We start from the raw sequence: 18648 nt of genomic DNA, 5'->3' as shown, positions 1-18648 counted from the left end.
AAATCTTTAAATATTTTGAAATTTTAAAAAATGTTAAATAACTTGTCAAAGAAGAAATTACAATGGACATTAGAAAATATTTTTAATGGAATGAAAAACAAAATTCCACATCAAAATGTGTGGGATACAGCTATAACAGTACTAAAACGGAAATGTCTATCTTTAAAAATCAGTATCAGGGGCTTCGCTGGTGGCGCAGTGGTTGAGAGTCCACCTACCAATGCAGGGGACACGGGTTCGTGCCCCGGTCTGGGAAGATCCCACATGCCGCGGAGCGGCTAGGCCCGTGAGCCATGGCCACTGAGCCTGCGCGTCCGGAGCCTGTGCTCCACAACGGGAGAGGCCACAACAGTGAGAGGCCCTCGTACCGCAAAAAAAAAAAAAAAAAAAATCAGTATCAGGAAAGAAGCACCTCTAATCAATAACTAGTTTCTAACTTAATATACTAGAAAAAAAAAACATATATACATACATTGCATGATGTTATGTGATATGGAAAAAAACATAGAAGGATGCTTAGATTTGACAATATAAAATTTATTGACATTGTAAAGGTGGTTTCAGCAGCCATGAGATGAAGAATAAATGAAAGATAAGGAATATAACCTAGTCTTTTTGTTTTGTTGTTGCTTTTTTACTACTTTTGGTTTACTTACTGGAATTGCATACATGCCCCGTACATAAGGAAGTTCATATCACTGAAAAATTAAAAACTCTTAAGATGTCAAAGATCTGAAATTTCTTTAGTGTTATTTTTCTGTCATTAAAGTATTACTTATTAAGCAACTTCTGTGTGATAGGCAACTTCAAGTCATGGGGATATACTGATGAACCAAACACATCATAGAACTCTATAGGATGCCTTATGGGAAAGCCTTGCAAGTCATGTCATTGAAAAATCTTAAATATATGAGAAAAAAAATTGATATAGAATGTAACGGCATTCTCATGCTTATGTGCCACCTACTCACCACACAAAACTCCACACAAACTTTAAATTAAGGTAGACTTGTGGATGATTTTATACTATTTTATATATTTTTCTGCTCTTTTTTCCTAATTTTGTTATTAATGTGTCTTTATAATCAGGAAAGGACTATGTATGCATACACACATATCTGTTCACATATGAAAATATGTATATATGTTTGCAGCATATTATAAAGTGTCTCAAGAGTTCAAGGTAATATTCTCACTAGTGCAGAAGTTTGTAGCAATAAAATGTAAATATATGTAATTAGAAATTGGTTTTTCTGAAACACTCAAGCTTAATCACAGTTTATAGCTGAACCATAGCCATGAATTTATGCATACAATGTCACTTTCTGATTGTGTTATGAAATATTTTATTTTCATGCATAAAACTGATAAATATGTATAACAAAATAAGCCTCTGTACTGTCAGTTTTGAAAGCTTGGTTTTAAGGGTTTTATATTTTCTAGAAGTATGCAATTATCCCCCTACAAACATGTAAGTATGTCTGTATTTCTGAAAATATATTAGTATGTACAAAATCAATATATCTATAGATCTATTTTAAAGCATATTTTCAAGAAAAAGGTAGCAATACATGACAATATCCATGAATTTTCTATAATTAATCTTTATATTGTGACAAAATTCTTTTGAAGTTTTGTTTTTAGAATCAAAATGAATGACTCAATTAAAAAGAAAATCAAAAATCAGAGTAATATTAATAGTGAAATATTATTTTAAATGATCATGTATTCCATTTTCATGCTGAACAACACTATATTAAACCTCACATTGGTTAATTCAATCACATAAAAACTTAAATAAATTTATAAAGAACTGAGGACTTACACTGAGAAAACATATTTTGATTATTTTGTCCTTGAATTCAGTCTCCCTGTAGTATCTGACAGTAGAAGCAAATAAATGGAAATTGTGCAAAGATAATGGGAAAGAGAAAGTTTTAGGCTAAGTGGCAAAATATGCAGATAACTGCCTTCTCCTTCCTTCTTCAAGTTTTAAGTGAAGCTATTTGCCAACAGTGACAGGGTAAGCAGAAAGGTCAGAAACTTCAGGAGAGAAACAGTTTAAAACTCCCTTGGGCAGAGATAGGTAACAAAGAAAATGTAGAAAAGAAGAGAAAGATCATTATAGAGCTTGACAATGTAAATACATTTCCTTCCAAGATAAACTGGAAAAGTTTTTGTAAGTGGGTAACAGTAAGAGTTATGGGTCAGGGATAGGAGTCATCACTGATAGCTTTCACAGCAGTAAAACAAAAAACAAAACAACTAAATAGAACTCACAACTTGTTTACAACTTGCACAGCAATAAGAAAGTGTTTTTGACAACACAGGGAACCAGAGGTGAGGGTGGGAGGAGCAAGTTTGATGTTGAGGGAAATTTCTGTATACCCATTTACATTTTTTTTTCTTACATTTATTAGTCCTTTATGTGCAGTCTAAACGCTTGCTGTGTTAAAGAAAAACCTTTTGAAAACTTGTTTAGAAGGGGCAATCAATCTCCTAAGAATGATTACTCTTTCCTCTGAGCCGTGGTTCATCCTTTATTTGCATCTCCACTTATCATATATTGCAAGAATCATTGATACACATTCACTGGCTTTACTTTCCACTTCTAAATGATATTCTCCTTATGGATAATAACCACATCCTCTACACAATAATAATCATAAAACAATGACAATGTTAACGAAAGATCATTGTGGAATAGCAGTTGCCACTTACTGAGAACCTGCCATGTCAATTTACTTTTACTTGTCCTCCAAACTTACAGCACCATCTCTTATTTAGAGTTTAGGAAAGTGCTCCTTTAAAGTCTAGGGAGACCTCTGTAAATTAAAAAGACAAGGAAAAGAGGGACAAATCTATTTATTGTTTCTCTATTTTAAAGTCATACTTTTTAAAAATAAAATAGTGTCAAGTTTATGTTTCATTGATTTCAACCATATTTCTCTTAGCTCCTGTATAAAATAGGGTTAACTTATAATTGGACTAGTTTAGCACTATGCTTTATCCCCAGGGAAGGCTGAAAGTCTGACGTTGATCCTTGGCCAAGAACAGGATAAAATATGCAGCTTAAAGTTCAGAGCTCATTTGCAAAGAGAGACAAGGTTAGCTTGTCTACATTGCTTAGGAAAGTATTGTTTTATAGTTTATACCTGCTTTATCTGGTTATACAAACTGGCATGGTTATATGATGAAGGGGTAAAAGATACCACTGTAAATTTTTGTCTGGGCCCCCTTGAAAGCACAATTCCTTGCATATATCATTTTGGTTCATAAAAATGAAACATCCTTTATGGCTGAGAAAGAAGCCTGGGGGCCTGCCTCTGGAATTCTCAGACCCTCATTGATTGCCTGATCTTACTTTCTGTTGCTGTACAACAAGCCTCACGTCAGTATACATAGGAGGCTTCTGAATGTTTTTGACTATCTGACCCTTTGTAATTGCTGCTGCTCCCAAAGTCTGGTTTTTCTGGATATTGATACATGTTCAGGATAGTAACATATGTTACTAAAATTGGCTAACAGCCCTGGTTCTTGAACTTGCTCAACTCTCTAACTGAAATTTTTGATGGTATGATATACTACCTAGATCCACCTTGGTTTCTACTTCTAGAACAACAAATTCAAGCTAAAAAATCCAATGTATGTAGGCTATTCTTCACAAGATGTCTTTGAGCTCATGACAGGTGGAGACTTAGCCAATAATAAGGCTTAAATTTGTTTGCACAAAAAATTTCACTGTTACCAACAAAGTATTAGCCTGGAGGTGCCAATATTTTGATGAAGACTGGCAATCCCTCCATTTTTATAGATGAGCTCATTTTGTTTTAGAACTATTTGAAATCTTTTACCTTCTTAATAATTTTTTTGATAAAGTGATTAATTGTAGTTACATTTTTAAAAGATTATTATACAATTGTACTTACATGAATAATCTTAAAATATGATTGGTTAGCTATTTTATTTATCATTCTCTTTAATTTAAATACTACATGTCATAATAAACATTAGTTTAGTATGTAAACAATCAATATTTCACATGCTTTCCCTAGAATGTTTGTTTTCTGAAAGTTATTTTAGATAACACTACTTTTTTTTTTTAAGCCAAAGGTTTAGCTTTCAAAATTGATTTGAATTAGTCATACCATGAATACTTGGCCTCTGTGATAGATTTGTTTAAGGGAACTTTGGGCCACTATTCTAGTCACAGGTTGAAGCCAATTTAAATATGAATTACTTTTTTGAAGGCATGGAAATGTCCTGGGTCAGAAGGTAATTTTTACCACATCTATCATTTCTGTCTCTACTGTTCAACATTTTTCAGTTTCACACTGTAATGATCAAACTGACTGCAAATAAGGGACACTGTCTTTAAATATCATTTTAGATCCAGCACTGTTGCAAATTTTACTATTTTCTCTCATAGAGATAATTGACAAATGTAAACTTATCTCAAATTATTTGTGAAACAAAGAGAAATTGATTTTCACTTTTTTTTTCAAAATTTTATTAGACTTCTGAAAGGGAATGGTTATAACATATTTAATTCACCTTACACATGCATTTGGATAGCATATTTACATAGAAGAAGAAAATAGTTTGAAAAATGAATTAGTACACTAAATATCTCTTGCTCTTCCCAAAGGTGTAAGTAATGGGGTCTACGGGTAGATTCTGGTATATGTTGGTTTTCTATACTTGGGATTTTTTGTGCCTTACTTTTTATTTTTAATTTAAATTATGTTTATTATTATTACTATTGTTTTTATTGTTTTTAGAAGAATGATTGTCTGCTGCTGTTTTCCTGTGAGTGGTAAGAAGGAAAATTTAAGCTTGCTGGGGCTAAAACCTCATGGATGATGGCAGAGGAAGAAAGGGCAGCACCAATGTGCTGGCTTTAAAGAATGCAAGTCTGGAAGAGCTGCTGCAAATAAAGAAAGAAGTGACACATGAGGAATTGCCTGATATCTACTGGCAATCATGGATATGGATTTTTTTTTTCACTTTTACCTAGATTTATATGGTGTTTCCTGTTTTGTTCTGTATTGTGTTGGCTAGCCAACTGGTCTCCATTTCTTTGCCTAGAAGTATCAATCTACATACATGGACTATTAAGCAAAACATTCCATAAAATATGCAGCATTTCGGTAAAAATTTTACTGTAGATCTCTCTGCTGACAGAAATGTCTCTTCATGCTAGAGGCATAAAAGCTCAAATATGCTTCTTGTCCATAATCATTTTTCTTGAAGCAGATGTTTGTTGAGGATGGCGAGTTCATAATCTTGTTCTCACCTACCTGTGCAACCTCTGACTACAGCATCCTGGACTCAACCAACAGAGAATAATATCAAGTAAATTAGAATGGTCAAAAGTGAGATAAGCTCCTTGAACCAAAATACAACACAAAGGAATGCTACACTTACATTATTCAATACGATGTCCTGGCAAACAGCTTCTACTATGTTCTCTGTTTACTAATGTACTACAAAATTAGTTCTTTGTATTCATCCTGGCTTTGCCCTTAGTTAATAGAAGATTCAGATTTGCTAATTGAAAGATTTTGTGCATAGTGCAGCAGTTTCACACAATAAATCCTTGATGAAGCAGTAAAAATTATTGGTTTTATTAAATCTTGACCCCTGAGTGAACGTTTTTTTAATACTCACTGTTAAAGTGTGATGAAATGTATTTTATGCAAAAAGCACTTCTGCTGCTCACTGTAGTATAGTAGTTATCTTAAGGTAAAGCATAAGATAACTTTTATCCTAGAATACCATTTTTTCCTTGAAAGAACCACTAATAGTCGAACAATGATTATACAGATTTGAGTACCTGCATACATTTTATTGAAAATAAAGTTAACCTGTAATTTCCATGATAGCAACTATTTATTTTGCTAATAATGAATTTTAATTTTCAAGTGAAAATTAGAAGTTCAAAAACTTGTACATGCCATTGTAAGCTTCACAGTACTTACTTTTCCTGATGAGATTAGTGATGATATTAACCAATGTTAATTTTTAATACTTGTTATAAAATGTATGAAAATTTAAAGAACTGCATTATTTAGTGAACCAATATTTCCAAAATAACCAAAGCACAATTTTACAAAATTATGCATGGATAAAAGATTTAGTTAAAGTACAAGATGGACTACTAGATTTTAATGTAAGGATATTTGAAAAGTTTGTTGATATATTTTTAGGATGGCACTTCGCAAATATTTTTAGGAAACTATCACTTGCTGAGTATTCGTATAGTTTCAAAATCCATGATTATCTGAAAAGATTGTTTAAATACTCTTTCCTTTTTTGACTATATATCTTTACAAGGCAAATTTTCTTCATACATTTGAAGCAAAACAACATATTGCAATAAACTGACTGCAGAAACCAATATGAGAATCCAACTATCTTAATACAGACATCAGACATTTGCAAAACTGTAAAACAATGCCACTTTCTCACTGATGTCCTTAATATAACTATTTTCATTAAAATATTATATTTATGTTATCCTACAATATACTAATTATGGTTATTTTAAAATGCCTAAATAAATAAGTATATTTAAAATTTCTCAGTATTTATTTTATGATAAATGTTGATAATATTATCAACAGAAAGAAACGACCTTTGGTATTCTCAGTAATTTTTAAAATTATAAAAGTATTACAAAGACTAAAAAGTTTGAGAACCACTGTTATAATGTCCCTTTGTAAACTGAGGCAGGATGCCTCCATCACTATAAGCATCTCATTAAGGAAAACTGGACTTTTTTTTTATGCAGTATGGACAAAATTATTTTATTTTCCTTTAAACTTATATAGCAATACTCTTGCCGCTATTGTTGTTAAGATTAACTTTTATAATTGTTCAGGTTAGTAATTTCTTTAGCTAGATATAAGGCAGTGGTTTATGGTTTGGGGAAGATGGATCTACTGTCTCCACAATCTGCTAACAAAAGCTGTCTGGCTTCATGAATATATAGAGACCAAAGTTAACACTGCGGATGAAGAGATCAATTAAATTCATTCTTTATTCCATTTCTTTAACATGGGGGGAGAATCTCCAGAGAATTAATGAAACTGTTTCCATATCTTAGCAAGGGAGGACTTGTTGAAAGTATTGGTTTCTCCCCTGTGAACACCTTAGCAATTTGTACAAACATTGATCCTTTCCCTCAACTGGGAATTTGACAAGCTTCGCGTCTTTGTCCCTTCCTACTTCACTTCAATTTAGTAAATCCTTTGAGGCTTTGTAATAGCAGACTTCCAAGAGGTTGTATTGTTTGGGGATTTTCTACATTGTGTTAGCTATAGATTTTCTTCCAGCTAACTAAAAATATTTAAATACTAGTATGCGCAAACCTGAAGTTAAAAGTGATATCAGTTACCTAGACTCTGAGACTAACCAAAACAACAAAGGTTTTTTTTCCTGTCAGTAAAGTTTCCTTTCAATAAAAAAAGTAAAGATCTTCACCTACTGATTTTTTTAAATAAAGTTTTGTGGGTTTTTTTTTTTTTTTTTTTTTGGCAGTACGCGGGCGTCTCACTGTTGTGGCCTCTCCCGTTGCGGAGCACAAGCTCCAGACGCGCAGGCTCAGCAGCCATGGCTCACGGGCCCAGCCGCTCCGCGGCATGTGGGATCCTCCCGGACCGGGGCACGAACCCGTGTCCCCTGCATCGGCAGGCGGACTCTCAACCACTGCGCCACCAGGGAAGCCCCCAACTAATTTCTTGAGCTAACAATTTAGACAATATATTTTGTCTCTAAATATAAAATAGGATGGTACATTATCTTCCTAAGTATTATTTTTATGAAACATTTTATACTTAAACATTATTCATTTTCATATTAATTTTAGATTGTTTAGATATTTTATGATAGAAAAGCAAAATATTAAATTTACATTTCTCTCAAACCCTAGATTTATCGCTATTTTTATGTTGCCAATATTTTAAAACACTTTTCTGGTTTTGTTATTAGTCTACAAGTTACTTCTAAATTTTTTAAAACAGTATATAGATGTAAATATATATATATTTATATATATATAAATATATCTAATATATATAAATATATATTAGATATAAATATAGATTAGATATATAGATTAGATATATTATTAGATATTATATCTATATTAGAAACTTCTGTAATTATAGAAATGTTCTATAACCACTGGTTAATATGGTAATATAAAAAATTTTCAAGATGAGATATTTGAAAGAATCCCACAGAGCATAAGCGTTTTATTTAAAGACAAAGAACGTGGTCCATATGGCAACAGAAACAATGCAAGCAAGCATCAGTGTTCTGAAAGAATTTCATTTTCCAGCTCCTCTGGGTTTTTACTTGTACATGGAGTATGCTCTGTCACTGGATTCAACTACCATGGTCTGTGTAAGAAATCTTGGCTCCCTGTGTGCTCAAATCATAAATTCTAAGCAGGGTTTTATATTCCTCTGGCATTTAATCAGCCTAGGTTGATAAATAGGTTAGGCAAGTTGAAAACTCTTAGTAAAAAAAAACTGTGTCTGGGGGTTGCCAGGGGAGTTTAAGTTTTTAAACAACAAATAATAAATCCACTGACCTTATCTTGGCCAAGAGTCAACAGACATCTAAGTATCCCCAGAGATAAATATAGAGTTTTTTTCAGTCCATCTGTAAATCAACTCTATCTACTACATGTAGATAGCCACTAGCCACATGTGGTTATTGAGTACTTGACATGTGGCTTTTGGAGTGTAGAATTAAATATGATTTACTACATATTTATTTTAATTAATATAAAATTACACAGCCACATGTGGCTAATGGCTACAGTATTGGATAGCACAGACCTGATTATTTATAATATAATGGCTATATAAATATAAATAAACAGAACAAGTAAGCTTGTAGAACCCAAAATATTTTACTATATCATTAAAACTTGAGTATGAAGGAGAATATCCAAATACCAATTCCAAATGGTCCCAGTTTAAGTTGTGTGTGTTTATATCATCTGCTGTTACATAATTGTTTCTCCTATCTAAAGGGAATTATATTGTATTTTTTTAATCTTGGAGATTCCATTTGCAAACCTTGAATTTTTTTTCATATTTGGAGTGGGTCATAAATTTTGTTATTCCTTACTTGTTTAAAGATAGCCTTATTTGACAATGTTAACAAATACTCCAAGCATAGATTCTAAGATGTAAATTCATTTTATTCTGCATAGCTTATTCTCTGACTCTTGGCTCAGGTTTTTTAATTATAAATCACCTGTGATATTTTTTGTACCATTTGTAGAACAGAAAAAGTAAAAGAATAACAGCCAAAATATCAATAATCTGTATTGTCACATGAGGTGTTGCTTTAAAGAATTTGAGTTTACCAAACATTCTTGCACAAATTTGTTTGTAATCCTGTTTAAGGTTGTGAAGTCCTTTACTTCCTTCCACTATTGAAATCTGAACTTTATTAAAGGTATCAGCAGACCAAGTAAACATAACAATTAATTTATTGTTAAGTAAATCTTTTAAATAACTTTGGGCAATTAGTTCTTACGGAAGACTATTTTATGGTGGTTTTAATTAAATCTCTCAAACTATTTAGTCATCAGTATCAGTATTATCAAGGTTTTGTTGAAATCAAATTAATATTATAAATTATACCAGCATTAGGCCAAATTGCAGTTACATTCTGGATATATTTGTATCATTTTTTAAAGTCAGTTGGTATTAACAATAATATTTTACCAGCCTTCCTTAACAAAAACAACTTTCATATACCAAATGCTGTTATGGATTAAGTTGTAAATTAAAGGGGAAAAAACTCAGTTCCAGATTCCAATCCTATTTGGACATAGTTGTATGCCTTTTCTCATAGTTCCCTAGGATTATGCTATATGGGTAGTAGTCAACCCCAAATAAACTTTAGTTAATGCTTCCCATAGGCACTGTTGGTGGATACTGGAGCTATTTCTAGTAGAAATCGACCCCAAAACTGACACTAGTTTCTGTATACCAGTTATTCTTTATCTTGATTATTCCTCTCTCTACACACACACACACACACACACACACACACACACACACACACACACACAGAACTTGCTTTTGCATGCAAATTGCCTTCTAGAATCAAATGAATCTTTGGTAGGTCATCATTTACAGGCAGCTGAGTATTGATGATAGGGTTGATAATTTTGCATTCTATAATTGTGATTAAATGCAGCTCTGGATTTCAAAAATTTTAATAATGCTTTTAGCACTGTTATTTACATGGCTAAGTACTTTTGAAATTGTTTTCATCGATCAGGTTTCAGAACACACTGCAGGAATAATGAGAGACAAATTTGAAAAGTGCATTAAACATCAGTGACTGCTGTCATCACCTTATCAATGCTAAATAATAAAACTATTTCTAACCATATAATATGTAATAAAAGTCAAAGAAAATTACTTTAAAAGCTAAAATAATGAGTTTTAAAATTATAGCGTAGTGAAATGACAGTAATCAAGCAGTAGATAAACACAAATGAAAATAAAAATAAAAGTAACAAGTAGCAGAGATGGTTGGCTTATTCAGCCAATTCAGTAAAAATATGTTCCTTATTAATATTTTATAATATTTAAATCAATCCATTCCCATCTCTTTCATTAGTATAGATTTTAGAGGAGTAAAAAAATAGATTTTACATTTGTTTTTGCCAAGACTAAATTAAGTTTCATTTAAAACACTCTTTAACCTAATTACATTAATTAATAAATCAAGTTACTAAGGTTGGGTCTTATATTAAAGTTCTAAATTTATCTCAAAAATTTCTTCTCCATAAAAATATGATTTTTGAATAGTTTATTTTTTAAATTAGAAAACATATATGATTTACATTTAATAATCTATTTTTGGGCTTCCCTGGTGGCACAGTGGTTGAGAATCTGCCTGCCAATGCAGGGGACATGGGTTCGAGCCCTGGTCTGGGAAGATCCCACATGCCATGGAGCAACTAAGCCCGTGCGCCACAACTACTGAGCCTGTACTCTAGAGCCCGTGAGCCACAACTATTGAAGCCCGCATACCTAGAGCCCGCGCTCCACAAGAGAAGGCACTGTAATAAGAAGCCTGCACACTGCAACAAAGAGTAGCCCCTGCTCGCCACAACTTGAGAAAAGCCCACACACAGCAACGAAGACCCAACACAGCCAAAAATAAACAAATAAATAAATTTATAAAAAAAAAAATTTCTTTTCTTTCTTTTCGTAATTGGGGTATAGTTGTCTTACAATGTTGTGTTAGTTTCTGCTGAATCAGCTATATGTATACATATGTCCCCTCTTTTTTAGATTTCCTTCCCATTTAGGTCACCACAGAGCATTGAGTAGAGTTCCCTGTGCTACACAGCAGGTTCTCATTAGTTAACTATTTTATACATAGTAGTGTGTATATGTCAATCCCAATCTCCCAATTGATCCCACCCCCCCTTCCCCCCTTGGTGTCCATATGTTTGTTCATTATGTGTCTCTATTTCTGCTTTGCAAATACGTTCATCTGTACCATTTTTCTAGATTCCACATATATATGTTAATATATGATATTTGTTTTTCTCTTTCTGACTTACTTCACTCTGTATGACAGTCTCTAGGTCCATCCATGTCTCTACAAATTTATGTTCTCTTTATGACTATGGTTTTGATGCTCATTGTCATTATCTGAATAACTGGAGTCTGATTAACAAGGTCAGTAGAGAACAAACACAGTGATCGTGCTGGTTAATTTTATGTGTCAATTTGGCTAGGCTATGATACCCAGGTATTTGATCAAATCCTATTCTAGATGTTTCTATGAAAGTAATTCTTAGATGACATTAACATTTAAATCACTAGACTGAGTAAAGCAGATTGCCCTCCATAATATGGGTGGGCCTCATCCAATCAGTTGAAGGCCTTAATTTAAAAAAAGTTGACCTCCCTGGATAAAGAGGGAATTCTGCCAGAGGACCACCTTTGGACTCAAACTGCAGCTCTTACCTCGGTACTAGTGTACTGGCCAATCCTGCAGATTTTAGACTTGGCAAGCTTCCATATCATGTGAGCCAATTCCGTAAAACGGATCTCTTTCTCAATAAATATATGAAGTGAAAGTGGCTTTGGAACTGGGTTACAGATAGAGCCTAGACGTTTTCAGATGCATGTTAGAAAAAACCCTAGATTTCCTTAAAGAGACTCTAGGTAGAAATATGGATGCTCAAGGTGGATCTGGTGAGGCTTCAGATGGAAAGAGGAACATATTTTTGGACATTGGGGGAAATGTAATTCTTATTATGAAACAGCAAAGAATTTGTGTTCTGGTGTTTTGTGGATGGTAGAACTTGTAAGTGATTATATTTAGCTGAGAAAATTTCTGTTCTGAATGCACTACCTAGTTTTTTTCCCCTTTTGCTTATAATAAAAAATAAGAGAAGAAAAAATAAGAAGGAACTGTCAAGCACAAATTGTTAATCAGAACTTGAAGATTTGGAACATTCTTGGGCAATCTATATTGCAAAAAACAGAAAGTGTGTTCTGCAGAGAATATCAAGGGTGTGGCTAGACAAATATTTGTTATAAAGAGATTATGGGTGTAAGCCATGGAGCCAGTCAATTATCTCAGGAGAACTGCTACCAGCTCTGACTAAAGGGGATGGATGACAAAATGAAGTAGGGCTTTTGGATCTCTGAGATTCTAATGGATAAGCTAATAGAGCTGTTTATAAACATGTCATCCTTCAAGAAAAGGGAACAATGACTCCACAGGCAGAGATCCCACTGCCATCGTGGGCCTGGAGGGATCAGATCTAGGGGACAAGGCTATCTCCTGCTTGGTTCCATAGGGCAGAGCTTCCGCTCAGGGTGTTAGGGGCAGGGCTACTGCCTAGGGTTTCTGTGGTGAAGCCACAGCCCAGGGACAAGGAAATAGGACTACCACCCCTGTTGGTGCAGAAGGCAATGCTGCCACCCTGGTCGGCCTGGAGGACAGAGCACTCAACAAAAGAGGATTATTCCCAAGCCTTAAAATCTAATGGAATTTGCCTTGTTAGGATTCTGACTTGCTTAGGACTTGTGACCCTTTCTTCTTTCTGATTTCTACCTTTTTGGAATGGGAATGTATATCTCATGTCTGTTTACCATTTTGTTTTTCAATTCTATGCTATTTTGATTTCACAGATTCAGAGGTGGAGAGGAATTTTGTCCCAGGATGAATCATATCTCAGCTAAACCTGATTTAGATGACAGATGAGATTTTGAACTGAGTTGATGCTGGAATGGGTTAAGACTTTGGGGGCTTTTGATATGCGGTGAATGTATGCAGTAATGCATACAAGAAGGTCATGAATTTTGTGGGACCAAAGAGTGGAATGTATTGGACTGAACTGTGTCTCCCTGACCCCGAAATTCATGTGTTGAAATTCTAATCCTTAGTACCTTAGAATACTTGGAGATAGGACCTTTAAAGATATAGTTAAGGTACAACAAGTTCACTTGGGTGCATCCTAATCCAATACAACTCATGCCTTTATGCCAATGTGGACACAGAGAGGAAAGACCATGTGAGGCCATAGCAAGTAGACGGCCATCTGCAAGCAAACAGAGGCCTCAGAAGAAGTCAAACCTACTGACATCTTGATCTTGCACTTTCAGGCTCCAGACTGTAAGAGAATAAAATTCTGTTGTTTACGTCACCTAGTCCATGGTGTTTTCTTATGGCGGCACTAGAAAATTAATATAGTGACTAAATTTAAACTGCTTAAGTAGTGGAAAGTGGCAAAAAGTCAAAAAGCATGTAAAAATTATTCACGTGTTTTGCCCTATTCAAGGTAGAGGTTTCTCAGTAAATTAATAAATTAACAACTATTTTCTTCTAAGTCTGAAACAAAATGCAAATTTGCTTTCCCCTATGTTCAACTGTATGTCATACCAACAAAAAGTTAAAATATGGATTGTAAATAATATGTAAATTAACTCAAAGTACAGAACAGTCAATTTATATGTACTTATAGAATAAAGATATTATTGTAAATTTGCCTATGTGAAAAATATATCTTATCTTCATTTACTTGTATACTGCATACTTGAAATGATTATTTGGTAAAACATTTCTTCATGTTTACATTTATATTTACCTATGTTGTGGAGAAGGAAAATTTTCCTCTACCATTCTAGGTTCTTCTGGCTGGTCTAAAAATTAAATTGACATGAAATAGATTACCAGGGGAAAAACAAATTTAATTCCGTGCATACAGGAACTCCACATACATGAAAGGGTCAGAAACAGAAAGGTAAAATGAAGAATATATATGCCATCCTTTGCTAAGGAATGGGATAGGGGCCTGGAGCTTCCAAGGACAGGAGGGTCATTCACAGAGGTATAAGAAAAAGAGTAGATGTTTGGTAATTAGATGTTTGCCCTGCCATATAGATGGGGCCACTTAGATAAAATTTATCTCCAGTAATAACTCTTTTCTTGAGAGAAATCCCCAATTTAAATCTTCTACGTAGTTAAGGGAAGGGAGGTAGTTTCTCTTGAACGCACAGGGTCTTCCTTGTCTTTAGCTCAAAATAATCTTCATGCAAAAGTGACACATTTTGGGGAGGCTAGTTCTGAAATCCTACGCCTAGTTAAGAGACAAAATAAATACAGGATTTTAAAAGCTAATTATAATAGTTAAAATAGCTGTGTATTTTTTAATTAACATATTTCATAGCCAAGATAAATTGCTTAAATTTTATTTAAAGGTTAAAAATAATGGAAGTTATTAGCTTTGCTTTTGAGAATTTTTATTTACAATGACTTCAGATGCAGATGGGCTTAACTTAAAGTTTCAGGGCTGTCATATATGAGCAAAATGCTCTTAATCTTTATGCCAGTAAACTGGAATTTAAGGATGAAACAGCCTATATTATTGTGAGGATGAATATATACATGGAGAGAGATGTTTCATTATGTATTATAGTAACTGATATGTGGTTTATGTAATTGTCAAAGCATGATTTCCAAAGCTCTACATACATAGCCAATATCACCTTTATCTTAACTAGTAGTAAATCACTTAAATTTTTTTTTTTTTTACTCATAATGCAAAACCCTTCAGTCTGGTCAATTCCTCATTATTATTTAGTTGGTCCCTTATTACTCCCTAGTCAAATAGTATCCCCACATGCAACAAAGTGCAAAAATTTTGTTTCTTTACGCTTCTCCTCTAATTGGTGCGTGATAAGCCCTTCTCATTAACTTACAAAGGGTAACAGAGTATGCCACCGTAAAATGTGCCTTTTGGCATAAAAATTATTTTGAGAAACTGCAGATATAGATCCCTAAAAATAGAATAGAAGTTACTCTTATGTAAGGAAAATTTACATTAGAAATTAATCTGTACCAGGAAGAGAGCTAGTACCAGAGATCACTTTTTCACCAAAGAGACTTATGGGTAGGGCAGGGCAACCTTTGTTTACTAAACATTTCCTTTTCTCACTTTCCTGTAAGTTGCTTTCCCCTACTTTTAAGGCCCAGACCCCTATTTCTTTCCTAAGTCTCAACTGTCTGGCTGCCTTTTGAGTTTCTTATCTTTGTGGGGCTCCTGTACATACAAATGTATGTACATAATTAAAATTTTCCTCCCGTTAATCTGTCTTATATTACAAGGGGATCTCAGCTAAGAACTTAGAAAGATAGAAGGAAAATTATTTTTTCTATACTACATTTAATTCATAATTCTTTCACAAATAAATTTCTACTTCCTCTGTGATAAGACAGTGCTTTGAAATTCTGTGGAAAATGTGCCGTTAATATGTAATGCATAATACATTTTTGTATTTGTATTGTACATTTTTATCTCTTTCTCTCTTCCTTCTTATATCAGGTTTATAAATCCGTAAGGGACAGAAAGCCTACCTTTATCTCTGTGGACCTAGTGTCAAACCGTCTATTGGAATTCATCTTTTAAGACCTTTCATTTTACAATATATTACTAACTCCTCAGCATTCAATAAAGTCATAGCAAATTCTTTATCTTTCAAAGGCTCATAAACTTGCCCTGTAAACAATTTACATTCACATAAGCTTTCCTAAAGTTCTATGCTACAAACAAAAACATAAGGAGATCATGGAGCCCTTCTTAGATGAGGAATAATTTGATCTAAGGCTTGAAGGATGAATAGTGAAGAAGAAAAGTGATTCTAGCCAAAGAGAAATCCAGGTAGGGGTGAAAATGGTTATTGCCATGTTCATACAACTTGACATACTTTAGCATGAATGGAACAGAGTGGGCAAGGGTTTCGTGGGGGTGAGTATGTCAAGCGATGAAAAGAAATGATAAACAAGGGTGATGTTAACAGTCTTTCATACTTTGCTAATATGGGTTTTTTTTAAGATTCTTTTTTTTTTTTTGATGTGGACCATTTTTAAAGTCTTCATTGAATTTGTTACAATATTGCTTCTGCTTTATGTTTTGGTTTTGGGCCCAGAGGCATGTGGGATCTTAGCTCCCTGACCAGGGAATGAACCTGCACCCCCTGCATTGGAAGGCAAAGTCTCAACCAATGGACTGCCAGGGAAGTCCCAACACTTTGGTAATATGTTTGAACTTTATGCCTAGGATAATGAAAAAATACAGAAATATTTTAAGGAAAAGAATTGCTATCATCCAATTTGCATAATGTCGTGATTTCAGTAACCTCTCGACAAATAAAGAAGATGAAAAATGAATTAGTTAACTTTCTGGTTGACTTTGAAATAGTTTTCTCTTTTAAAATGCTCACCTATTTTCAGAAAAAGAAAATTTTATGGAAAGATCTTGAATACTTTCTTTCAGACATACACAGACATATTAGCCAAAGAGATTTGGTGAAGATAATTTGATATTAACATGAATAGCTTTCTTTATTCTCATCCTTGAAAGATTGTATGATAACAATGCTTCTCATTCATTGAAACATGTTTCCCTTGGTGGGTATTTTGTGTAACAAGTCCTAATTGGAATATTAGAAAAGTTACAATGTTTTTCATATAGAGTAAACATTTATAAGTAAAAATATATTTGTAGGCCTAAGATATTTATGTATATATTTAGTTATGTATGTATATATTTATTTATTTACTTATTATTAAGATTTCTATGTCAAGTTCCTAGCAGAGGCTCCAAGAGGAAGCCCAAAACTTATTGTGAAGTATGTCTAATACCTGAGAGTATCAATAATAAAAATTTCTCTTCAAAGCAATTTTACTAAGCAGATTTTATTGCTGTTGAAATACTTTCTAGGTCCTAGATGGAACTGATCTTAACCACTGTGCCACATCAGCAAACTGAAAGTTACATAAGTTTCAAGCCCCTGCAAATGCTTTGCTTGACCAGAAACAGTATATCTAGTCAGGCAATCCCCCAACACCATGTAACTCTGGTCTTCTCTCTCCAAATAAGGTTAACTATGTGGCCCCAGCCAACCAGATATCAGCTATTTGCCTCTTCCTTGTTTTTGACTCTTTATACTGTAAAAGCTTCCTGCCTTCTACCCTATTGTTGCAGCTCTCCAAAAGGATACTGCCCACTTCATGAAGTGTTGGATAAAGTTTTTTGAATCACCTAAATTGTCTTCTTTAATCTTTTTACAATTTGTTACATGCTGTTTGTCATATGTGTTGAGTTTCCTTCATTTAACCAATGATTTTGAGCACCTTCCATTTCCAGGGTACTGTTCTGGGCTTAAAAGCAGTGAATAAGCAAATAAGAGGTCCTAGTTCTCACAGAGCTTGCACACAGTCTTGAAGATGTATAATACACAAATACACACATTAACAAAATATTTCAGATGGCTGTATGTGAATAGAATATAATAAAGTAATATGATACAATGTTCAGTGGTAAAGGTTAGGCAGCCTTCTGAGAAAGAGCCAGACTTGTGAATTAGGAGTCAAGGATTCCAGGCAGAGAGAAGAGCAATGCAAAAAGGCCTGAAGCAAAATGTTCTTGACATGCTCAAGGAAGAGTCAGAAAGCAACGATGCCTTCCGTATTTAAATCAAGTGCCACTCAAGTATAATTGTAGACTTTATGGTTTCTTTACTAAAGAGGCTTACAATAACAATGGGACATGATGTTGGATATTAGAGTGTAATCACATGCATCTGCCTTTGACAGACTTAGGATGTACTTGTCGGAGTTTGAGAAGACTGGTTTTCTGCACAGCCTCTTGAATCAAAGAGGTTGCAACTGAAATGAAGAGTCAGCACAAGACCAAATTTGACCTTCTCAAGGCAGGATTCTTGCTAGGACTACATCCAAGAAATTATAAATATACTTCACCAAGTAAATATATATATATATATATATATACACACATTTTTTTTCTGTTACATTTACTCATTTGTCCTTGTTTGCCCTCTATATCTACATGAACACTCTCTTATATGAGTGGAATTTCTAATCTGTATTTTCTTATATTTTAAAATTATCCAATGAGAAATAGGTAATAATTCTATAACTTTCATGATTTGGCAGTTTATGGATATATCAAAATTCTTGTTGAAATCTTTTAGACATACTCTAGTGTGTCACTGTACTTCCTAAAATTGTTACATTGGGAACTAAAGAGAATACCTGTGTAGTCTGAACTAAACAGAGGAC

The sequence above is a fragment of the Globicephala melas genome, chromosome 18 (genome assembly GCF_963455315.2).
Source record: "Globicephala melas chromosome 18, mGloMel1.2, whole genome shotgun sequence".
Taxonomy (NCBI): domain Eukaryota; kingdom Metazoa; phylum Chordata; class Mammalia; order Artiodactyla; family Delphinidae; genus Globicephala; species Globicephala melas.
This window is presented reverse-complemented; position numbering follows the sequence as displayed.